At 41.9% G+C, this 25,077-nt stretch overlaps 1 pseudogene; it reads left to right on the top strand.

The window, feature by feature from the left end:
* Window positions 1–2,455: 2,455 nt before the first annotated feature.
* LOC130966285 (uroporphyrinogen decarboxylase 1, chloroplastic-like) lies at window positions 2,456–25,077 on the top strand (annotated as a pseudogene).

The raw sequence follows: 25,077 nt of genomic DNA, 5'->3' as shown, positions 1-25,077 counted from the left end.
TAAATAATTATACAAATTAAAAGATATATATAAAAATAATTATAAATAATCATACAAATTTAAACAATTTTTTCTATAAATACTAAATTTATAAAATACTTAAAAACTATTGTTATCAGTATATAACACATATTATTTTTAGAAAAAATAAAATTAAAATAAATTTTAATAAATATTATATATTTTTGTTATAAATATATAATGTAACATCTTGTATTTTTGAAAATCTAAATATGAATAAATTGAGATTTTATCTTATTAAGTTTAAACTTTATAATTTTAGAAATTATTCTATTAGAAAATAATTAAAGAGATTCAGAGATAAATTCATTTTGAATAAATAAATATTCTTAAGTAATTTTATTATAATGGAATATTTTGTATAATTTTAGTAATTGAAAAAGAAAAAAGAATTGTACAATTTAATTTAAGTAACTTTTATTATGAAAAAGTTATTACTTATTATTAATTTGAACTCCTTATTTGATAAACTAATCTATTAAGAATAATTAAATTAGTTTTATTAATATTTGGAGTTAAGTTAATTAATATTTTTGTGTAATTTTTATTAATTGATTATTTCATATAACTTAAAATTAAAGTTCTAACGATAAAAAATGATGAAAAGTTATATTATTTAATTTAAATAATTAATATTTTTAAGTTTAAAATTATATTTTATAAAATGTGATTAATAATTTATTTTATAATTTAAATTAAAAATAATTATTTTAACTCATTAATATATTGATGAATAAACATTTTAAAAATTATTTTTACAATATTAAATTTAAATTCTAAATTATTATTTTATCTCAAATATTTTATAAAATTATTATATTATTCATATATATTTTATCATAATTCTAAAATTACCAAATAAAACCCTAATTTTAAAAAATTCCAAAATTTGTTACCGTGAATCCCTAAACACACATTAAGAAAACGAAATAGAAGACGAAACAAAAAGAAAGGGGGAAAGAAAGAAAAGGAAAAAAAGAGAAGGGGGAATCAGGGATGAAGAAGGGAAGGAAAGGGAGAAGAGCGCGCCGTTGCTACGCCCTGCCCGCCTGTCGCCGCCGTTCCGTGGAGCAGCTGCCATCGTCGCGCGAACCGGAGGGTGTGGAGACGGAGAAGAGTGCGCGCGAGAGAGGAGAAGTAGCCACCATCGTCAAAGACTCTATCACCGCCGCTGAAGGTCCTGACCGTCGAGCTCGTCGTCGCCGTTGCACCTCCCATCACTGCCGCCACTGAGGAGCTCGACGAGAGAGAAAGGGTTCACGCAGAGAGAGAAACACGATGAGGGAGGAGGAGGTTGCCTCTGTTGCTGCCAAGCCGTCACTGGCGGGGTTGGATTCGCCGTCGCCATTGAGCTGTGTGCCGCCGTTGGTGTCTGGATCGCCACTCTATTTCTGCTGCAACTCGCCACTGTCCTGGTGAGCTTTACCCTGCTAGTTTCTTTGCTGTCACCTAATATTGATTTTAATGTTGATTTGGTATAATGCTGTTCTGATGTTGATTTGGTAACTGGTTATTTAGAAATGCTGTTGTGATTTTATTTTGATTTTAAGATTGATTTAGTATGTAACTGTTTCTCTGGTAATGCTGCTCTGATTTTGTTTCGATTCCAATTGCCCTCATACTCAATTTCACCAAACTAGACATATACTTACATTGAAGCAGCTTGGTCTGATCATTGGCAAAGGTCAGTTATTCATTATTATTGGTAGCTTGACATTGTGGTTTAGTTCTTTTACTTTCATATTCATTGCATAGGACAATAATTTATGCATTTTTTCCTTTGAATCTACCGCTACTTGTGCAATCTGATGATGAGAAGTTTTTTTAATGGTCAAGTATATGGCTAAATTCTTGCATAGGACAATAATTGGTTTCCATGTTGTGTTTGTAATTGAAACGTCCAAATTTAATTAAGTTTGTATCCTTGAAAGGCCAGCGTGGAAGGAAGCTTGTGCTACTCTTCAAAAGCTCCTTTCAGGTACAAGTTGCTCAATTTGTTCTTTTCTTTTACTTTGTTTCCACATTCTAATTCCTTAAACGCTACACTTTCACTCCCTTTCAGCCCAAAACCGCACTTCTCCGTCACTTGCTCTGCCTCTTCTTCCGGTACCACAGCTTTTCCTTCTTCTCATTTTGTTCAATTTAACTTCTTTTTCTTTTTTATTTTTCTTTCAGTTCATTTATTTTTTGAAGTGGTAATGTAGCTACTTTATCTGTGTGATAATAAAGGTGACGTTGCTGGTTTCTAATAGCATTCAGTTTTAACAAATTTGTTGCTTTAGATAGTGGTGCAAATTGTTATAGGGTTCTAGGAGAGGGTAATTCAGGTATTTTTGAGTCTTTTTCATTTAAGCAAGAGAAATTCATGATTTTTGTGGTGATTTTGTCTTCAGATCCTCTGCTGGTGAAGGCTGCCAGAGGAGAACCTGTTAGTCGGCCATCAGCATGGATGATGCGCCAGGCGGGAAGGTACATGGCTGTTTACAGAAAGCTTGTTGAGAAATATCCATCCTTTCGAGAGAGGTCGAAGACAACTGATCTCATAGTGGAAATTTCTTTGCAGCCTTGGAATGCCTTTAGGCCTGATGGAGTGATTATTTTCTCTGACATCCGTACGCCTCTTCCTGCATTTGGGGTCGAATTCGACATTGAAGACGTAAGGGGTCCTGTTATTCAGTCCCCAATACGTTTTAAGGAGGGACTAAAGGCTCTGCATCCAATTGACCTGGAAAAGCTCAGTTTTATTGGAGATTCACTGAAGATACTGCGCAAGGAGGTAAACCTAGTTGCATTACCGCTTCTATATATCATGGCTATCCTTCAAAGGAGCCGTTTTCCTTACTTATTGCTTTTTACTTAGGTTGGTGGTGATGCTTCCGTTTTAAGTTTCATGGGAGCACCTTGGAAAATAGCAACATATATAGTGGAAGGGGGTACAACACGCACCTATACAACCATTAAGAGTATGTGCCATACAGCACCACATTTATTGCGGACTCTGCTCTCTCATTTGGCGCAAGCAATAGCAGATTATGTTGTTTTCCATGTGGAGTCTGGGGCTCACTGCATACAAATATTTGATTCATGGGGTGGACAACTACCACCTGATATGTGAGAACGCTGGTCAAATCCTTATATCAAAGAGGTAATATAGAAATAGTTCCCATTTATTTTCATCTTATTGAAATTGTGTTCTAATTTTTCAAACTATTCTATTTGGGATCCACGTCATAGCAAGCTTAAGTGTATGTATTTCAACTTTTGCTTATTTGTTTAGTTGAATCTTTGAACTAGACAAACCATGTGTCGCTTTCAAAGGTTTGCAATGATTACAGGTTTTGTTTTATGTAAATTATTGTTTTGTTCCAAGCTCTCATGATTGTCATTTGGTTGGTAAATAATAAGATGAGCTAAGAGCTTGTAATTTGTAAGCATCGAGTGGTAAATAAGCTCACTGGATGTTGACCTTGGTCTTCTGAATTTCGGAGAGAAAGTCCAAATCAGAGGCTACACCTTCAAACTTTTTTATTTAATTGAAACTATGTTGCTGTTAGTGCATCATCATAATTTATGAAACATAAAATATTTGCGAATTGAACGTTGGGCGCAAGATGCTATTGTTCCATATTTTTTCCTCTTTTGCCATGTACTGATTTCTAAACATCCAGATTGTAGATTTGGTCAAGAAAAGATGCCCTGAGACACCGATTGTTCTTTATATAAATGGAAATGGTGGCCTTCTTGAGCGTATGAAAGATACTAGAGTTGATGTTATTGGGCTGGACTGGACTGTGGATATGGCAGATCGAATATCAGATTTAAGATTTCTCCTAGTTCTTTATGTGGAGCAGTTGCCATTGAAGCCAAGAGAGTCCACTCAAGCTGAGTTACCACACCAACTTTGTTGAAGAAAAATGAAAAAATTGCTACCCTTAGGTTATAGTATTATGGTATTTTGAAAAATGATGATGATATAAGTAAAAGTAGTTATGACCTAGATTAGTATTATGTTATTTTGCAATGATATATATTGTGATTGTGGATCTTACAACAATTTTTGTAAGTCAAATTTGATGATAAATGTTCAATTAGTTTTCTTTCGTAATTTCATTTAAATAGTTTAGGTTATTAATATTGCTAAATTAAAAAAAAGTTGGAACTAATTTCATTATTCATGAGAAAATTCTTGTAAATAAAAAATTATATTACGAAAAACCGTTGTCAAAAGTAACAAAAGGCAATGGTGTTAAAACCGTTGTCAAAGACAACTATAAAATGGCAATAGTATTAAAACCGTTGCAAAAAAATAACACTAATGGCAACGCTTTAAAACCGTTGGCTTAGTGAATAATAAAACTAAAACAGTTTAAAACCGTTGCCTATCCAGTTATGGTTTTAAACCGTTACATCATGAAAAAGAACGGTTTTAAACCGTTGCCTATCTAGTAACGGTTTTAAACCGTTCTTTAAAAATTGTTGTCAAAACCGTTGTCTATACCAGTAACTTTGGCAACGGTTTTTTTGTTATCGTTGCCTTAGGTAAAAAACCGTTGCCTTTGAGCATTGGCAACGGCCGCATATACCACAGGTCAAAAACCGTTGCCAAAGCGTTGCCTAAAGTTTTGGGAACGGTTTTTCAATCTACGGCAACGGTTTTTGACCGTTGCGAAAACCCTTATTTGTTGTAGAATCAAGACTCCAATAGGAACCTCTCCATACCAACTTGTGTATTGCAAGGCCTGTCATTTGCCCGTGGAACTGGAACATAAAGCCTACTGGGCAACCAGATTCCTAAACCTAGATGCTAAGTTAGCTGGTGAAAAAAGATTGGTCCAGCTAAATGAGCTAAATGAATTTAGACTCAGTGCCTTTGAAAATGCAAAAATCTATAAGGAAAAGGCAAAGAAGTGGCATGACAAGAAGTTGTCATCCAGAGTCTTTGAGCCAGGACAAAAGGTTCTGCTCTTCAACTCTAGGCTCAGACTGTTCCCAAGAAAAAATAAATCCCGCTGAGAGGGGTCCGTATGTGATTACTGGAGTATCACCATATGGATATGTTGAGCTTCAGGATACTGATTCTGACAAAAAGTTCATTGTTAATGGACAAAGGATCAAGCATTATCTTGAAAGCAATTTTGAGCAAGAATGCTCAAAACTGAGGCTTGAATGACCCTCAGTGAAGGTCCAGCTAAAAATAATAAAGAAGCGCTTGCTGGGAGGCAACCCAGTCATTAGCAGGTTATCTGTTTTGTTTAATCAAAGTTTGATACATATTCTCAAAGGGCAAATATCAAAATTGAAGGAATTCACAGAGTTACAGAAGGAATCAGTGCAAAAAGCAGAGAAAAAGAGCTTGCTGGCAAAAAAATGCCAGTAAAGGGTACTTTGGGCGTTAAACGCCAGAATGGGCACCATTCTGGGCGTTTAACGCCAGGTGTGCAACATCCTGGGCGTTTAGCAAAACGCCCAGTGACGAAGGGAATTCTGGCGTTTAACGCCAGCCAGGGTACCTGGCTGAGCGTTAAACGCCAGCCAGGGTACCTGGCTGAGCGTTAAACGCCAGAATGGATACTGTTCCGAGGGTTACCTGAAACGTGTAGCTCGGTCGTCTGGCAAGACCCGAGGTAGGGGTTCCGTGACCCGAGCTTGGTGTGCTGAGCGGCTGGGGGTTGTACCTGCAATGACACTCCGATGCTTAAGTTAGCATGGGTCCAAGCAGATATTGAGTAGAATTAGAGTATGAGTTATACCTGGGTGCTCCAGTGTATTTATAGTGGTTGGTCGTGATCTTCCCTGGATAAGATATTCTTATCTTATCTTATCTTTTGGGAGTCTTATCTCTATCTTTTGTGGAACCGCCTTTCCTAGGCCTTTTTCGGCCTTTAGGTTTTGGGCTTCGTTCCTTTTGATGGGCCTTCTTCTTTATTTGTCCGAGGTCCGACCTTAGGCGTGGGCCTTTAGGACGAGGTCGGACCTTCTGTGAACTTCCCGAGTTTGGAGAGCTCGGTCAGGGTATGAACAGTGCCCCTGTCCGAGTTCGTCCTTTTGAGAGGTCGAGCTCGGGCATAGTCGTCTTTTCAAAATTTGAAAATGGCCGTTTCAGCATTTATTGCTTTTTACCGTTTCTCCTCGATTTCCGTTCGGGCTCTGTGAAGGCTTTATTTATTTGCCCCTTTCCTCATTTTCTTTGTTTATTCTGTTCCCTTTCCCTTTTTCTGGGTTTTTCGCCACCTCTCTTTCGAGCATCTTCCTTCTTTCTCTCTGTTCTTCTTCTCCGATTCTTTCTGTGCGTTGTTTTTCGGGGTTTCCTCTGCGCCGCTATTTTCGTTTTTCTTGCATCGGAGCTCGTCGTCTTCTTCCTTTCTTCCAGGTTTGTTTCTCGTCTTTACTTTCGCTGTGCACATATGCTTTTGTTTCTTTTTCTTCTATGCTGGGGTTGCCCCGAAAAGAGGCGCCGCCATTGTTTTGGTTGTTTGTATGTGGGGGGGGCTCTTTTCTCTTGGTACTTTGTTTTCGGGTTACTACATTTTTTCTTCTAAAAGAACTTTTGTTTTCTTGCTTCTGCTGAATGGGTTTTTTGCTATCTGCCTATTATGTGATTTTTGGCTTGCTGTTGTATTCTTCTTTGTAGGCAAGATTTTTTATGTCTCGAAAGGTGTTTCAAGCAATGTCGACCAAGATTCCGAGTGGTCTTGGTTGGGTAGATCCTGTTCCTCTAAGGGTCCCTTCTGTTGTAGATTCTGAGTATCTAGTTAGGTTCCGTAGGGAGTGTAGTATTTGTGAGAACAGGGAGTCTGAGCGGGATTATGAGCTAGTAGCCCCGGAGTCCGAGGAGAGAGTGTGCTTCCCGCCTTTAGAAAGTTCCGAGAAGCTATTCTTTTATGCTTACGATTGTTTTTTCTCTAAGCTGGGTGTACGACTTCCTTTTACCGACTTGGAGTCCGAGGTCCTTTGGTCTTGTAACCTTGCCCCTACGCAACTCCATCCAAATTCTTGGGCGTTTTTAAAGCTGTTTCAACTTTTGTGTCAGTTTTTGGGCGTCTCCCCTTCTGTTTCTCTTTTTTCCTATCTGTTCGTGTTGACGAAGCCGGGGTCGGGTGCTGGGAAGGTGTCCTGGGTCTCTTTTAGGGCTAACCTGGGAAAGAAGTTTTGTACCTTGTATGATGAGTCGTTTCATGATTTCAAGAACTACTATTTCAAGGTCCGGGCTGCTGGAGATGTCCGACCTTTCTTTCTAGATGAGAGTGGGGAGCCTTCTTTTCCTCTTTGTTGGCAGGAGAATGTAGTGTCGGTTAAGTATACTTTTGAGAGTCTAGATGAGGTGGAGCAGGCTTTTGTGGGTGTGTTGAGCAGTTTGTGGGGTCGGGCACCTCACTTGGATACGAAGAAAATGTTGGGAGATCCAAGCCTTCTCCATTCCGAGTTAGGTAGTTCCCGACCTCTTTGAGATTTCATCTTAGTATTTTGGCTTCGTTTTGGAGGTTTTTCTGTTGTGATAATCCCTTTCTTTTGTTTCTGCAGAGATGTCTTCTCAGGCTGATTCCATGAAGTTCCTTCGTCGGTCGAAGAAGTCTGCGGCTGCTCGGAATATCGAGGCTGAGGCTTCTGCCCGATCTTCTCCGCAGAAGACTACCGTGGGTGTTCAGACTCGGTCGAAGACCATTCCGACTCCTCAGTTCCGAGCTATAACTCAAGATCCTCCGACCTCCGGACCCGGTCACCTTTCCCCGTCTTCGACCTCGGGTCCTCCCCCCAAGAAACAGAAGACCTCTCAAGAGCTTGCCGGTTTCAATGATAAGGATTTTGACGCTCTTGGTTGGATTGAGCAGCACATTCTTCCCCAGACCTTTATTTCTACTGATGATGCGTCTATGGAGCATCACTTTCAGTATATGGCGCGGAGCTGTGTTCGGATGGCTAGTCTTCATGCCGCTATTGCTCGGGAGTTCAAGAAAGCTCCCCTTGGGGCGACCAGCTCCCGACTTGAGAAGGCACGGTCCGAGCTTGATAAGATTAGTCAACTGAAGGCTGCCAGGATTACTGAGCTGGAGGCCTCTTTGGAGGAAGAGAAAACTAGGGCCACCGCGGCTGTGGCGGCGGCGAAGACATCTGAGGAGATGGCGAGGGTGGCGACGGAGAACTATACTAAGCTGTATGCCGAGCTTGTGGAGACGAAGGAGAAGTTGCAGTCTGCTCGGGATGATTTTTACGAGCTGGAAGATAATGTGGCCAAGGGTATGGATGCTATGTTTGTGAATTTGAGGGATCAGGTCCGGGTTCTTGCTCCCGACCTGGATCTGAGCTTATTCAGTACGGAAAACATTGTTGTGGAGGGAAAGATTGTTCCTGCTCCTGCCGAGGATGAGGTTCCGGTGTCCGACCACAAGGCTCCGGTGTCCGACCCCGAGGTTCCGGTTGTGAACCCGACTTCACCTTTGGCTGAGGATAGATTTGGTGTGGAGGTTTCAAGCCGGGATGATGGTGCTGTCGATGCAGTCCCGATTTCGATGTTCCCTCCGCAGCCTTCTGTTGATGCGGAGACCGGAAAGGACCTTGATCCTCTGTGATCTTTTTAGTGGTTTGCCCGGCCTGTGGGCTTTTTGTTGGATGGCTTTTGTGAACACTTTTGGACACCTTTTGTCTTTATTTAGCCACTTGTGGTGACTTTATTATGCGGTGTTTGTGTTTTGACCTTTGGTTTCTGCCTTCGTGCTTTTTAGTTGTTTTTCGGATAACAACTTTTTAGCTAGCGTTTTGACTTTATGTTTCCGCTTTCGTGCTTTTTAGTTGTTTTTCGGATAACAACTTTTTAGCAAGCGTTTTGACTTTATGTTTCCGCTTCCGTGCTTTTTAGTTGTTTTTCGGATAACAACTTTTTAGCTAGCGTTTTGACTTTATGTCTCCGCTTTCGTGCTTTTTAGTTGTTTTTCGGATAACAACTTTTTAGCTAGCGTTTTGACTTTATGTTTCCGCTTCCGTGCTTTTTAGTTGTTTTTCGGATAACAACTTTTTAGCTAGCGTTTTGACTTTATGTCTCCGCTTTCGTGCTTTTTAGTTGTTTTTCGGATAACAACTTTTTAGCTAGCGTTTTGACTTTTCTTTCGATTTCGTTCTTTTCGCTTTGTACTTTTTAGTTGCTTTTTGTAAAGCAACTTTTTAGTAAGCGTTTTTCGAAATCCTGGTTCTTGCCGTTTTAAGGCTTCTTTCTCGGGCCGAGCTTTTTCTCGGACATCGGGTGCTCGAGTACCTCCTTTTTGTTAGGTCCGACTTTGTCGTTGGTCGGTTCTTTTGAGTTATTTTTGTAATCTCTTTTTATTTGGCTTTTTGAGCCATTTTAGAGTTACTTTATAACTTTTCCCTTTGTTGGGTCCGACTTCGTCGTTTGGTCGGCCTTTTTAAGTTATTTTTGTAACCTCTTTTTTATTTGGCTTTTCGAGCCATTTCAGAGTTACTTTATAACTTCTCACATTAATTTGAACCTCGTCGCTTTATCTTTGCCGACCTTGTATGGTCTCTTGGCAAATGATTTTTTGCGTTTTGCCGGGCATAAATTAATGCGCCTTGGTGGGGTATTTTCTAGGATTTGCTTCATCATGAGGAAGAGAAAATAGAGAAATTTGATTAGTATTAAAAAGAAAGAATATTTACAAAGTGTTTACCCTTTAGGTCGGGTATCCTACTTAACCGGGTGTCTCATTAAAAAACCCTTGTAGGGAAAAAGAGTACACCTCGGGTTAAGTTTTTCTAGCTGTAGTACCGTCTTAGATTACAGGCGTGCCAGGTCCTGGGCAGCTCATTGCCTTCTAGGTCGGATATTTTGTAGTAGCCTGTCCCTAAGACTTCTGTTACCTTGTAGGGCCCTTTCCAATTTGCGGCTAGCTTTCCTTCTCCCGACTTTTGTGTTCCGATGTCATTTCGGATTAGAATCAGGTCGTGACTGGAGAAGCTTCGCTTTATTACCTTTTGATTGTATCTGAGGGCCGTTCGCCGTTTTAAGGCTTCTTCTCGGATTCGGGCTCTTTCTCGGACCTCGGGGAGGAGGTCGAGTTCTTCCCTTTGTGCTTGTGGGTTGCCTCTTTCGTTGTAGAAGATGACTCTGGGCGACCCTTCATCTATTTCGATAGGAATCATTGCCTCCATCCCGTAAGCTAGCCGGAATGGGGATTCTCCCGTTGTAGAGTGCGGGGTTGTCCGATATGCCCATAGTACCTGGGGGAGTTCGTCGGCCCACGCCCCTTTGGCCTCTTGGAGTCTTCGCTTTAACCCGGCCAAGATGACTTTATTTGCAGCCTCTGCTTGTCCATTGGCTTGTGGGTGCTCGACCGATGTGAATTGCTGTTTGATTTTTAGTTCGGCCACCAAGTTCTGAAAACTTGTGTCCGTGAACTGTGTTCCATTGTCTGTTGTGATGGAGTAGGGGACTCCGAACCTCGTGACGATGTTTTTGTATAGGAATTTACGGCTTTTCTGAGCCGTAATAGTGGCTAAGGGTTCGGCTTCGATCCACTTTGTGAAGTAGTCGACCCCTACTATGAGGTATTTGACTTGCCCCGGTCCTTGTGGAAACGGTCCGAGTAGGTCGAGTCCCCATTTTGCGAAGGGCCATGGCGCAGTGATGCTGATAAGGTCTTCGGGCGGTGCCTTGTGAAAATTGGCGTGTTTTTGGCAGGGGGGGCATATTTTCACAAACTCTGTCGCGTCTCTTTGTAAGGTCGGCCAGTAGAACCCGGCCCTGACTACTTTCTTGGATAGTGCCCGAGCTCCGAGATGGTTCCCACACATGCCTTCGTGGACTTCTTCGAGGATGCCCTTTGTTTCTGAGGTCGGAACGCACCTAAGGAGGGGGTTTGAGAATCCTCTTCTGTATAATACGTCGTGAATTAGCGTATAATTCTGGGCGTCCTTTGTAAGCCTTTTAGCTTCTTTTCTTTCTATGGGTAGAGTTCCTGACTTCAGGTAGTTGAGTATGGGGGTCATCCATCCTTGCTGTTGGTAGGATATATTTAACGTTTCTTCCTCTCTTAGCACGGAGGGAGATTGTAGGGTTTCTTGGAGAAGACTTCTGTTGTTGCCTCCGGGCTTGGTGCTAGCGAGCTTCGAGAGGGCGTCTGCCCGGGCATTTTGTTCCCGAGGTATGTGCTGGATTTGTATTTCCAGGAAGTGTCGTAATTGTGCCTGTGTTTGGTCCAGGTATTTTTTCATAGTAGGGTCTTTGGCCTGGTAACTTCCATTTACTTGTGATGTGACGACCTGGGAGTCGTTGAAGATCGTGATTCTCTGGGCTCCGACCTCTTCGGCTAGCTTTAGTCCTGCTAGTAGGGCCTCGTATTCGGCTTGGTTGTTTGAAGCCTGGAACTCGAATTTTAAGGATAGCTCTATCCGTGTTCCTTGGTCGCTTTCGAGTATAACACCGGCTCCGCCCATTGTAGGATTCGTCCTGCCATGTCTGTTTTTTGTAGGATGTGTCTCATGGGTTGGTTCGTCCGGACTTTGATGGTGTGGGCTTGAAAGTAGGGACGGAGCCTCCGAGCCGTGAATACTAGGGCGTAGGCGAATTTCTCTATTTTCTGATAGTTTAATTCGGCCCCTTGTAGTGCCTTGCTTACGAAGTATATGGGGTGTTGTCCTTGGTCATTTTCTCGTATTAATGCTGAAGCAACTGCCCGATGTCCGACCGAGAGGTATAATACGAGCTCTTCCCCTTTTAAAGGTCGGGTTAGGATTGGTGGCTGCCCGAGGAATTCCTTGAATTCTTGGAAGGCTTTTTCGCACTCCGGGGTCCATGAGAAGGGTTTCCCTTTCTTTAGGAGTGAGTAGAGAGGTAGTGATTTTATCGCTGATCCTGCCAAGAATCTTGATAGGGCGGCTAGCCTTCCATTTAGTTGTTGTACTTCTTTGACACACGTCGGGCTCTTCATTTTGAGTATCGCTTGGCATTTGTCCGGGTTTGCTTCGATGCCTCTTTGAGTCAGCATGAAGCCTAAGAACTTTCCGGCTTTTGCGGCGAAGGTGCACTTGGTCGGGTTAAGTCTCATGTTGTGTTTCCTGAGGGTGCCGAAGACACTTGTGAGGTCGGGAACCAAGTTTCTGTCTTCTTGTGTCTTTACCAGCATATCGTCGACGTACACTTCTAGCTGTAGCCCGATGTGCTCTGAGAATACTTTGTTCATTAGCCTCTGGTAGGTTGCCCCGGCGTTCTTCAGCCCGAAGGGCATTACTACGTAGCAGTAGTTTGCCCTTGGGGTTATGAACGAGGTCTTTTCTTGGTCGGGTCCGTACATCGGGATTTGATTGTATCCCGAGTATGCATCCATGAAGGAGAGATATCTGTAGCCTGAGGCTGCGTCGACTAAGGCGTCGATGTTTGGTAGTGGATATGGGTCTTTGGGGCAGGCTTTGTTGAGATCCGTGTAATCGACGCACATCCTCCATTTTCCGTTGGGCTTTTTTACCAGGACCACGTTTGCGAGCCATAGGGGATATTTTACTTCCCTAATGAATCCTGCATCTAGCAGTGCTTGTACCTGTTCTTCTATTGCCTGCATGCGCGCGGGTCCGAGCTTCCGGCGTCTCTGTTGGACGGGTCTGGATCCCGGGTATACTGATAGCTTATGGCACATCAGGTCGGGACTTATGCCTGGCATGTCGGAGGCCTTCCAGGCGAAGAGGTCGGAATTCTCCCTTAAGAGGGTTATGAGTTCCTCCTTTAGGCCTGCTTCGAGGTTTGCTCCAATGTTTGTTACTTTTTCAGGTGTGTTCCCAATTTGGATCCTTTCGGTTTCTCCCTCTGGTTGTGGCCGAAGGTCTTGTCGGGTTTGAACTCGCCCGAGTTCTATTGTGTTGACTTCTTTCCCTTTTAGGCTTAGACTTTCGTTGTAGCATCGCCGTGCTAATTTTTGGTCGCCTTTTAGGGTGGCGATTCCCTTTGCGGTAGGGAACTTCATACAGAGGTGTGGGGTTGAGACCACAGCTGCCAGTCTGTTTAGGGTTGGTCGCCCAATGAGGGCATTGTATGCTGAGGTAACGTCGACTATAATGTAGTCGATGCTTAACGTTTTAGATTGCTCGCCTCTTCCGAAGGTAGTGTGTAGCGAGATGTATCCTAAGGGGTGGATCGGGGTGTCCCCTAGCCCAAATAGGTCGGAGGGATAGGCCTTTAGCTCTTTTTCTTCAAGTCCGAGCTTGTCGAAGGCCGCTTTGAACAGGATATCTGCTGAGCTTCCTTGGTCAATCAGGGTTCGATGTAAGTTGGCGTTTGCTAGGATAATGGTGATCACCATAGGATCGTCGTGGCCGGGTATTATCCCCTGAGCATCTTCTTGGGTAAATGAGATGGTTGGCAGCTCGGGCAGGGGATTGTCTTCTCGGACATGATAGATCTCTTTGAGGTGTCTTTTTCGCGAGGATCTGGATGTTCCTCCGCCTGCAAAACCTCCGTTTATCATGTGTATGTGCCTTTCAGGGGTTCGCAGGGTCTGTTCGGCCCGATCCTCGTTATCTCCCCTCCTTCTCTTTTTGGTTTCTTCTCCTTTTTCCGCTATGTATCTGTCGAGTTTTCCTTCTCTGGCTAGCTTTTCTATAACATTCTTCAGGTCGTGGCAGTCATTAGTAGAATGACCGTAGAGCTTGTGGTATTCACAGTATTCGGACCGATCTCTCCCCGCTCTCTTGTGTTTTAAAGGTCGGGGCGGTGGGATTTTTTCGGTGTGGCATACTTCTCTGTAGACGTCCACCAGGGAAACTCGGAGGGGAGTGTAGCTATGGTACTTCCGTGGTTTGTCCGAGTTGGACTCTTCTTTCTTTTTCTGTTCTCGATCTCGGTCTCGGAGTGGGTAGGTTGATTCCTTCCTAGAAGAGTCTCTTAGCTGGGAGGTTTCCTCCATGTTGATATATTTTTCTGCCCGCTCTTGCACCTCGTATAAGGAGGTCGGGTATCATTTGGATAGGGATTGGCTAAATGGTCCTTCTTTTAGGCCGTTTGCTAGTCCCATGATGGCTGCTTCAGTGGGCAAGTGTTGTATGTCCAGGCAGGCTTTGTTGAATCGCTCCATGTATTCTCGGAGAGTTTCTTGGTTACCCTGTTTGATCCCGAGTAGACTGGGGGCATGTTTTGCCTTGCCCTTTTGAATAGAGAACCTTGTTAGGAATTTTTTGGTTAGGTCCTCGAAGCTGGAGATTGATCCTGGTGGCAGGTTGTCGAACCACTTCATGGCCGACTTGGTGAGAGTGGTGGGGAAGGCTTTGCACCGAATCGCGTCGGAGGCGTCGACCAGGTACATTCTGCTTCGGAAGTTGCTGAGGTGGTGACTTGGGTCGGTGGTGCCGTCGTAGAGATCCATATCAGGTGGTTTGAAGTTTCGCGGTACCTTCTCCTTCATGATCTCTTGCGTGAAGGGATCATGGTTGTTTTCGGGGGTGGTGCCGCGTTCCGTCCGGTCTTTCAACTCGGCCTCTATCTTCCGCAGCTTTTCTTCTAACTCTCTGCGCTTGCGAGCTTCCCTTCTCAAATCTTGTTCAGTTTCTTTCTGCTTTTTTATGTCCTCTTCGAGTTGTTTCAGTCGGTTTTGCTGTGCCCGTACTGCTTCTAGAATTTCTGAGCTCTCTTCTTTTTCGGGATTTTGTGGATTTTTGTTTGGAAGTGATGTCTTTGGGCGATTCTGTTTGTTTCCTCCTGGAGTGCGTGGTGATAGAGGGCTGTCCGGTCGTTCTCCGGTGTCAATTTCCTCTTCTTGTTCTGATGTAGCGTGGTTATTGTTGGGAGGGTCGTCCGCCATGGTAAAGGGATGACTTCCAGGGTCCCCAGCAACGGCGCCAATGTTCCGAGGGTTACCTGAAACGTGTAGCTCGGTCGTCTGGCAAGACCCGAGGTAGGGGTTCCGTGACCCGAGCTTGGTGTGCTGAGCGGCTGGGGGTTGTACCTGCAATGACACTCCGATGCTTAAGTTAGCATGGGTCCAAGCAGATATTGAGTAGAATTAGAGTATGAGTTATACCTGGGTGCTCCAGTGTATTTATAGTGGTTGGTCGTGATCTTCCCTGGATAAGATATTCTTATCTTATCTTATCTTTTGGGAGTCTTATCTCTATCTTTTGTGGAACCGCCTTTCCTAGGCCTTTTTCGGCCTTTAGGTTTTGGGCTTCGTTCCTTTTGATGGGCCTTCTTCTTTATTTGTCCGAGGTCCGACCTTAGGCGTGGGCCTTTGGGACGAGGTCGGACCTTCTGTGAACTTCCCGAGTTTGGAGAGCTCGGTCAGGGTATGAACAGATACCATTCTGGGCGTTTAACGCCAGAAAGGTGGGGACAGAGATTTCGCTTTCTAATCAAAATTTTTTCAAACTTTCCTGTTTTGATCCATAATTTTCTACATAAACACATTTCAAACTTTCATCATTCACCTTCAAATTTTCAAAAATTTAAATCATTCTTCAAATCTCTCTCAAATCCTTCCAAAATCTTCTTTAAAAACTCAAATATTTCTCAAATTCTTTCCATATCTTCTCAAATGTCCTTCAAAATTTTCGAAATCTCTCCCCCTCCCTTATAAATACACGTTCGGCCACCCCTTTCTCCCCACCATTCGAATTTGCTCTCCTCCTCTCTCCCTTCTTTCCTTTCTTTTGCTTGAGGGCAAGCAAACCTATAAGTTTGGTGTGCTTTTCCGTGATCACTAAGCCAAGATTCATCAAGATCATGGCTCCTAAGGGAAAACAAACCAATTTAAGAGGCAAGAAAGAGAATAATCCAAAGAGTCTTTGGAATCAAGAGAAGTTCTTAACCAAAGAACATGAAGACCATTATCACAAAATAATGGGTCTGAGGTCAGTGATCCCGGAAGTCAAATTCGATCTAAAAGAAGATGAATATCCGGGGATCCAAGAGCAAATTCGAAACAGAGGATGGGAAGTTCTAACCAATCCTGAGATAAAGGTTGGAAGAAATATGGTTCAGGAATTCTACTCAAATCTGTGGCTGACAGATAAGCAGAGAATGACTGGAACTGCTTTCCATACTTACAGAACCATGGTCAGAGGGAAAGTTATCTACTTCCATCTGGACAAAATAAGAGAGGTCTTCAAACTGCCTCAACTGCAAGATGATCCTGAATCCTTTAATAGGAGAATGGTGAGAGCAGATAAGGGGTTGGATCAAGTTCTAGAGGACATTTGCCTCCCTGGAACTAAGTGGATAACCAATTTAAAAGGTGTCCCAAACCAACTCGAGAGGGGAGACCTCAAACCAATTGCAAGAGGCTGGCTAGACTTTATTGGGCATTCCATATTACCCACTAGTAACCGTTCTGAGGTCACTATCAAGAGAGCAGTGATGATTCATTGCATTATACTTGGAAGAGAAGTGGAGGTTCATCATCTGATTGCTTGTGAGATCTACACAATTGTAAACAAAAATTCCACTGAAGCCAAACTGGCTTACCCGAGCTTGATCTCCTTGCTCTGTAAAGAGGTTGGGGTGAAGATGGGAGTAGATGAATTCATACTAATTGAACATCCAATCACCAAGAAGTCAATGGAAGGACAAATGCAAGACAACTCTATCAAAAAGAGGGCGCAGGAGTTCCTCCCTGAATTTCCTGAAATTGACTACTGGACTAGCCTAGAAGCATCTATCACCAAGTTGCAAGAAACTATGGAACAACTTAAGGAAGAACAGCAGAATCAGAACTGCATGCTCTGCAAATTGCTGAAGGAACAAGAGAAGCAGGGGCGTGAACTTCAAGAGTTGAAACGCCAAAAGCTCTCCCCTCAAGTTGAGGGAGCATCCACTTCTCAAAATCAAGGTTGTTGAGTCCTAACTCTGTGATAACCTCTATCATTAGGAGCCTATTTAAATTTTTCTTTTCTATTACTATTAGTCTTATCTTATATCTATTTTTGAGTCTTGTTCTTAATTCATGATTAATAAAATTTAAAGTTCATGTCTTAAAGCTATGAATGTCCTATGAATCCATCACCTCTCTTATATGAAAAATGCTTTAATCACAAAAGAACAAGAAGTATAGGATTTCGAATTCATCTTTGAAACTAGTTGAATTAGTTTGATGTGGTGACAATACTTTTTGTTTTCTGAATGAATGCTTGAACAGTGCATATGTCTGTTGAATTTGTTGTTTTAAGAATGTTAAAATTGTTGGCTCTTGAAAGAATGATGGAAAAGGAGAACTGTTATTGAGGATCTGAAAAATCATCAAATTGATTCTTGAAGTAAGAAAAAGCAGTGAATACCAAAAAAAAAACGAAAAAAAAAGTTGTTATCCAAGGCAAAAAGAGTGTGCTTAAGAACCCTGGACACCTCTAATTGGGGACTCTAGCAAAGCTGAGTCACAATCTAAAAAGGTTCACCCAAGTATGTGTCTGTGGCATGTATGTATCCGGTGGTAATACTGGAAGACAGAGTGCTTTGGGCCACAGCCAAGACTCATAAAGTAGCTATGTTCAAGAATCATCATACTTAACTAGGAGAATCAATAACACTATCTGAGTTCTGAGTTCCTATGGATGCCAATCATTCTAAACTTCAAAGGATAAAGTGAGATGCCAAAACTGTTCAGAAGCAAAAAGCTACTAGTCCCGCTTATCTAATTGGAGCTAAGTTTCTTTGATATTTTGGAGTCTATAGTATATTCTCTTCTTTTTATTCTATTTTGATTTTCAGTTGCTTGGGGACAAGCAACAATTTAAGTTTGGTGTTGTGATGAGCGAATAATTTATACGCTTTTTGGCATGGTTTTTAGTATATTTTAGTTAGTTTTTATTATATTTTTATTAGTTTTTAGTTAAAATTCACTTTTCTGGACTTTACTATGAGTTTGTGTGTTTTTCTGTGATTTCAGGTACTTTCTGGCTGAAATTGAGGGTCCTGAGCAAAAATATGATTCAGAGGTTGAAAAGGACTGCAGATGCTGTTGGATTCTGACCTCCCTACACTCGAAGTGGATTTTCTGGAGCTACAGAAGCCCAATTGGCGCGCTCTTAACGGCGTTGGAAAGTAGACATCCTGGGCTTTCCAGCAATGTATAATAGTTCATACTTTGCCCGAGATTTCATGGCCCAAACCGGCGTTGCAAATCAGCTTCAGAATTTCGAGCGTTTAACGCCGGAACTGGCATAAAAATTGGAGTTAAACGCCCAAACTGGCATAAAAGCTGGCGTTTAACACCAGAAAAAGTCTCTACACATGAAAACTTCAATGCTCAGCCTAAGCACACACTAAGTGGACCCCGGAAGTGGATTTTTACGTCATTTACTCATTTATGTATACCCTAGGTTACTAGTTCACTATTAATAGGACCTTTTGACATTGTATCTGGACATCATGACACTTTACACGTTTCTCATTGTATCTTCTACAGCATGAGTCTCTAAACCCATGGTTGGGGGTGAGGAGCTCTGCTGTGTCTTGATGGATTAACGCAATTATTACTGTTTTTCATTCAATCATGCTTGCTTCCATTCTAAGATATCACTTGTTCTTAAACCTGATGCATGTGATGATCTGTGACACTCATCATCATTCTCAACTCTGAATGTATGCCTGACAACCACCTCCGTTCTACCTTAGATTGAGTAGATATCTCTTGGATTCTTTAATCGGAATCTTCGTGGTATAAGCTAGAATTGATGGCGGCATTCAAGAGAATCCGGAAGGTCTAAACCTTGTCTGTGGTATTCTGAGTAGGATTCAAGGATTGAATGACTGTGACGAGCTTCAAACTCCTGAGGGCTGGGCGTTAGTGACAGACGCAAAAGAATCACTGGATTCTATTCCAACCCGATTGAGAACTGACAGATGATTAGTCGTGCTGTGACAGAGTGCGTTGAACATTTTCACTGAGAGGATGGGAGGTAGCCATTGACAACGGTGAAACCCTACATACAGCTTGCCATGGAAGGAGCCTTGCGTGTTTGAAGAAGAAGACAGTAGGAAAGCAGAGGTTCAGAAGGCAGAGCATCTCTAAAACCTCAACCTGTTCCCCATTACTGCAAAACAAGTACTTATTTCATGTTCTTTTGCTTTTTACAATCAACCCTGATAATTATTGATATCCTGACTAAGAAGTACAAGATAACCATAGCTTGCTTCAAGCCGACAATCTCCGTGGGATCGACCCTTACTCACGTAAGGTATTACTTGGACGACCCAGTGCACTTGCTGGTTAGTTGTGCGGGATTGCAAAAGTGTGATTGCAATTTCGTGCACCAATAAGCTTATGGATTGGTAGAGGACGTGTTAGTGAAGGTTGAAGACCATTACATCCCTGCTGATTTCATAATCTTAGACACTAGGAAGGAGGAAGATGAATGCATCATCCTTGGAAGACCTTTCCTAGCCACAGCAGGAGCTGTGATAGATGTTAACAGAGGAGAATTAGTCCTTCAATTGAATGGAGACTACCTTATGTTTAAAACCCAATGGTGTTCTTCTGTATACATGGAGAGGAAGCATGAAAAGCTTATCTTAAGACAGAGTTAAACAAATCCCCCACAATCAAAATTTAAGTTTGGTGTTGGGAGGCCACAACCAAACTCTAAGTTTGGTGTTAAAACCCCACATCCAAACTCTACGTTTGGTATTGGGAGTCTACAACATTGACCTGATCACCTGTGAGGCTCCATGAGAGCCCACTGTCAAGCTATTGACATTAAAGAAGCGCTTATTGGGAGGTAACCCAATTTTTATTTATCTAATTCTATTTTTATTGTTCTTTTATGTTTTATTAGGTTCATGATCATGTGGAGTCACAAAACAAATACTAAAATTAAAAACAGAATAAAAAATAGTAGAAGAAACAGCATACCCTGGAGGAAGACCTTGCTGGCGTTTAAACGCCAGTAAGGAGCATCTGGCTGGCGTTCAACGCCAGAACAGAGCATGGATCTGGTGTTGAACGCTAGAAACATGTAGCAATCTGGCATTTAAATGCCAGGATTGTACACTGAGGAAAGCTGGCGTTCAACGCCACAAAAATGCTGCAGACTGGCATTGAACGCCCAAAACAAGCATATAACTGGCATTTAACGCCAGAAACAAGCATCAATCTGGCGTTAAATACCAGGATTGCATGCAGAGGGCATTTTACATGCCTCATTGGTGCAGGGATGTAAATACTTAACACCTTAGGATCTATGGATCCCACAGGATCATCTCAAGATCTGTGGACCCCACAGGATCCCCACCTACCTTCCCCCTCTCTCTCACACCTCAACCACTCTCCCCCATCACATATTCACCACTCACATCCATCATCTCTTTCCCCACCCAATCCTACCCATATGGTCGTAACATGCACATCTCTCCCTCTCCTCCATATCTTTTTCTTTTTCCATTCTTTCTTCTTTTGCTCGAGGGCGAGCAACATTCTAAGTTTGGTGTGGTAAAAGCATAGCTTTTTGTTTTTCCATGACCATTGATGGCACCTAAGGCCAGAGAAACCTCAAAAAAGAAAAAAGGGAAGACAAAAAACTTCCACCTCCAAGTCATAGGAGATGGAGAGATTCATCTCAAGGGTCCATAGCTCAGTAGAAGAGCATTTGACTGCACATCAAGAGATCATGAGGAATTCCCTCATCAAGAAATCCCTGAGATACCTCAGGGGATACATTTTCCTCCACACAATTATTGGGAACAACTAAGGATAGGAGAACCAAAATCACTAGGGATCAAGCCAAAAAGGCAAGGAAGAGACATAGAGGAGCTCAAAGCACCATTGGTCCTTCAAGAAGGCGCCACCATCACTAAGGTGGACTCATTCCTTAACTTCCTTGTTCTTATCTCTCTGTTTTTCGATTTTATGCTATATGTTTGTCTATGTTTTGAGTCTTTCCTACATGATCACTAGTATTTAATAACTATGTCTTAAGGCTATGAATAATTCCATGAATCCTTCACCTTTCTTAAATGAAAAATGTTTTTAATACAAAAGAACAAGAAGTACATGAATTTTGAATTCATCCTTGAAATTAGTTTAATTATATTGATGTGGTGACAATACTTTTTGTTTTCTGAATGAGTGCTTGAACAATGCATATTTTTTATCTTGTTGTTTATGAATGTTAAAATTTTTGGCTCTTGAAAGAATGATGAAGAAGAGAAATGTTATTAATGATCTGAAAAATCATAAAAATGATTCTTGAAGCAAGAAAAAGCAATGAAGAACAAAGCTTGCAAAAAAAAAGTGGCGAAAAAAATTAGAAAGAAAAAGAAAAAACAAGCAGAAAAAGCCAATAGCCCTTAAAACCAAAAGGCAAGGGTAAAAAGGATCCAAGGCTTTGAGCATCAATGGATAGGAGGGCCCAAGGAAATAAAATCCAGGCCTAAGTGGCTAAATCAAGCTGTCCCTAACCATGTGCTTGTGGCATGCAGGTCCAAGTGAAAAGCTTGAGACTGAGTGGTTAAAGTCGTGATCCAAATTAAAAAGAGTGTGCTTAAGAGCTCTGAACACCTCTAACTGGGGACTTTAGCAAAGCTGAGTCACAATCTGAAAAGGTTCACCCAGTCATGTGTCTATGGCATTTATGTATCTGGTGGTAATACTAGAAAACAAAGTGCTTAGGGCCATGGCCAAGTCTCATAAAAGTAGCTGTGTTTAAGAATCAACATACTTAACTAGGAGAATTAATAACACTATCTGAATTCTGAGTTCCTATAGATGCCAATCATTCTAAACTTCAAAGGATAAAGTGAGATGCCAAAACTGTTTAGAAGAAAAAAGCTACAAATCCCGCTCATTCAATTAGAACTAATATTCATTGATATTTTGGATTTATAGTATATTCTCTTCTTTTTATCCTATTTGATTTTCAGTTGCTTGGGGACAAGCAACAGTTTAAGTTTGGTGTTGTGATGAGCGGATAATTTATACGCTTTTTGGCATTATTTTTAGGTAGTTTTTAGTAGGATCTAGCTACTTTTAGGGATGTTTTCATTAGTTTTTATGCTAAATTCACATTTTTTAATTTTACTATGAGTTTGTGTATTTGTCTGTGATTTCAGGTATTTTCTGGCTGAAATCGAGGGATCTGAGAAAAACTCTGATAAGAAGGCTAACAAAGGACTGCTGATGTTGTTGGATTCTGACCTCCCTGCACTCGAAATGAATTTTCTGTAGCTACAGAACTCCAAATGGCGCGCTCTTAATGGCGTTGGAAAGTAGACATCCAGAGCTTTCCAGCAATATATAATAGCTCATACTTTATTCGAGATTAGATGACGCAAACTGGCGCTCAACGCCAGTTCCATGCTGCATTCTGGAGTCAAACGCCAGAAACACGTCACAAACCAGAGTTAAACGCCAAAAACATGTTACAACTTGGCGTTTAACTCCAAGAGAAGCCTCTACACGTGTAAAGCTCAATCTCAGCCCAAGCACACACCAAGTGGGCCCCGAAAGTGGATTTCTGCATCAATTACTTATTTCTGTAAACCCTAGTAGCTAGTCTAGTATAAATAGGATATTTTACTATTGTATTAGATATCTTTGGTCTCAGTTTTATTCTATTGTTCATCTTAGGAGACTATTGATCACGTTTGGGGGCTGGCCATTCGGCCATGCCTGGACCATCACTTATGTATTTTTAATTCAGCTTATTCTTATTCTAAGATATTCGTTGCACTTCAACCTGATGGATGTGATGAGCCGTGACACTCATCATCATTCTCACCTATGAACGCGTGCTTGACAACCACTTCCGTTCTACCTTAGACCGGGCGCATATCTCTTGGATTCCTTAATCAGAATCTTCGTCGTAGAAGCTAGAATTGATGGCGGCATTCATGAGAATCCAGAATGTCTAAAACTTGTCTGTGGTATTTTGAGTAGGATTCAAGGATTGAATGACTGTGACGAGCTTCAAACTCGCGATTGTTGGGCGTGATGACAAATGCAAAAGAATCAATGGATTCTATTCCGACATGATGGAGAACCGACAGATGATTAGCCGTGCTATGACAAGAGCATTTGGACCTTTTTCACTAAGAGGATGGGATGTAGCCATTGACAACGGTGATGCCCTACATACAGCTTGCCATGGAAAGGAGTAATAAGGATTGGATGAAAGCAGTAGGAAAGCAGAGATTCAAAAGGAACACAACATCTCCATACACTTATCTGAAATTCCTACCAATGATTTACATAAGTATTTCTATCTTTATTTTTTGTTTATTTATTATTATTATTCGAAAACTCCATAACCATTTATTATCCGCCTAACTGAGATTTACAAGATGACCATAGCTTGCTTCATACCAATAATCTCTGTGGGATTCGACCCTTACTCACCTAAGGTATTACTTGGACGACCCAGTGCACTTGCTGGTTAGTTGTGCAAAGTTGTGACAAAGTGTGATTCACATTTGAGAGTGCTACCAAGTTTATTGGCGCCATTGTTGATGATCACAATTTCGTGCACCAATCCATTAACCAGGGAGATTATAAAGACCAAAATCCCTAAGGACTTTAAAGCTCCAGATATGACACTATACGACGGCAGTATCCCGGCCATCACCTCAGCAACTTCAGAAGTAGAATGTACCTCACTGATGCCTCAGATGTAGTTTGTTGCAAAGCCTTTCCAACTACTTTGACAAAGACAGCAATCCGATGGTTCGACAATCTACCTCCTAGGTCCATCTCAAGTTTCGATGACTTAGCTAAGAAGTTTTCGGCCAGATTTTCCATCCAAAAAGATAAGGCTAAGCACGCTCCAAGTCTATTGGGAATCAGGCAAGAAGAACGGGAAACTCTCCGCAACTACATGGAAAGATTCAACAAAACATGCCTAGACATACAGAACCTGCCAACAGAGGCTGCCATTATTGGCCTCATCAACGGGTTATGAGAGGGACCTTTTAGCCAATCTATATCAAAAAGGCACCCCACATCTCTAAACGAAGTACAAGAACGAGCAGAAAAATATATCAACATAGAGGAAAACTCTCGACTAGGAGAGACCTCGAAATCTGGACTCACCTCCCGGGATAAAGACAAAGAATCCAAAAAGAAAGAAGATCGACATGGAGAAAAAATAAAAAAATATCACAGTTACACCCCCCTTCGGGTATCTCTCGTGGACGTCTACAGAGAAGTATGCAACACTAAAAGAATACCCCCAGCTCGACCACTCAAAGGCAAAAAAGGAGGAGGAAATTGGGCTGAATATTGTGAATACCATCGAATCCGCGGAGATTCCACCAATGAATGTTTTGACTTAAAAAACGTCATCGAAAAACTAGTAAGAGAGGGGAAGCTAGATCGGTTTCTGGCCACCTGGGAAGATGAACAAAGAAAAAGAAGAAGGGAAGAAGATATCGGACGAATCGAGAAGTCACCCCTAAACCAGAAAGACACATCCACATGATACACAGAGGATTTGCGGGAGGAGGAGTCTCCAAATAATATCGCAAAAGATATCTTAAAGAGGTATATCATGTCGAAGGAAAGGAGGAAGCACCCGAAAATCCCCCCAATTACCATCACCAAAGAAGATGCATCAGGTATAATCTTAGGACACGACGATCCCATGGTCATCACTATTATACTGGTGAACGCAAACCTCCATCGTACATTGATAGACCAAGGGAGTTCCGCAGGCATCTTGTTCAAAACTGCATTCGACAAACTCAGCTTAGAAGAAAAATAACTCAGAGCATATCCGAATAGCCTGTTCGGACTAGGAGATGCCCCGGTTCAACCACTGGGATACATCTCATTGAACAAAAACTTTGGAAAGGGAAACCAGTCAAGAACACTCAAGATAGATTACATCATGGTCGACGTAGGCTCAGCCTATAATGCCTTAATAGGCCGGACAACATTAAATCAGCTCGGTGCAATAGTTTCAACTCCACATCTATGCATGAAATTCCCAACCCCAGAAGGGATAGCTTCAATAAAAGCAGATCAGAAGATGGCACGCCGCTGTTACAATGAAAGTCTAGACCTAAGAAGCGGAGGAAAAGAAGTCCACACAATCGAGCTCGGTGGAGTTCAGAGGCGGAAAGAACTCCGCCAACAACCTGAAGGTGAAATAGAGAAAATTTAG

Source organism: Arachis stenosperma, chromosome 3, assembly GCF_014773155.1.
Source record: "Arachis stenosperma cultivar V10309 chromosome 3, arast.V10309.gnm1.PFL2, whole genome shotgun sequence".
Lineage (NCBI taxonomy): Eukaryota > Viridiplantae > Streptophyta > Magnoliopsida > Fabales > Fabaceae > Arachis > Arachis stenosperma.
This window is presented reverse-complemented; position numbering and strand designations above follow the sequence as displayed.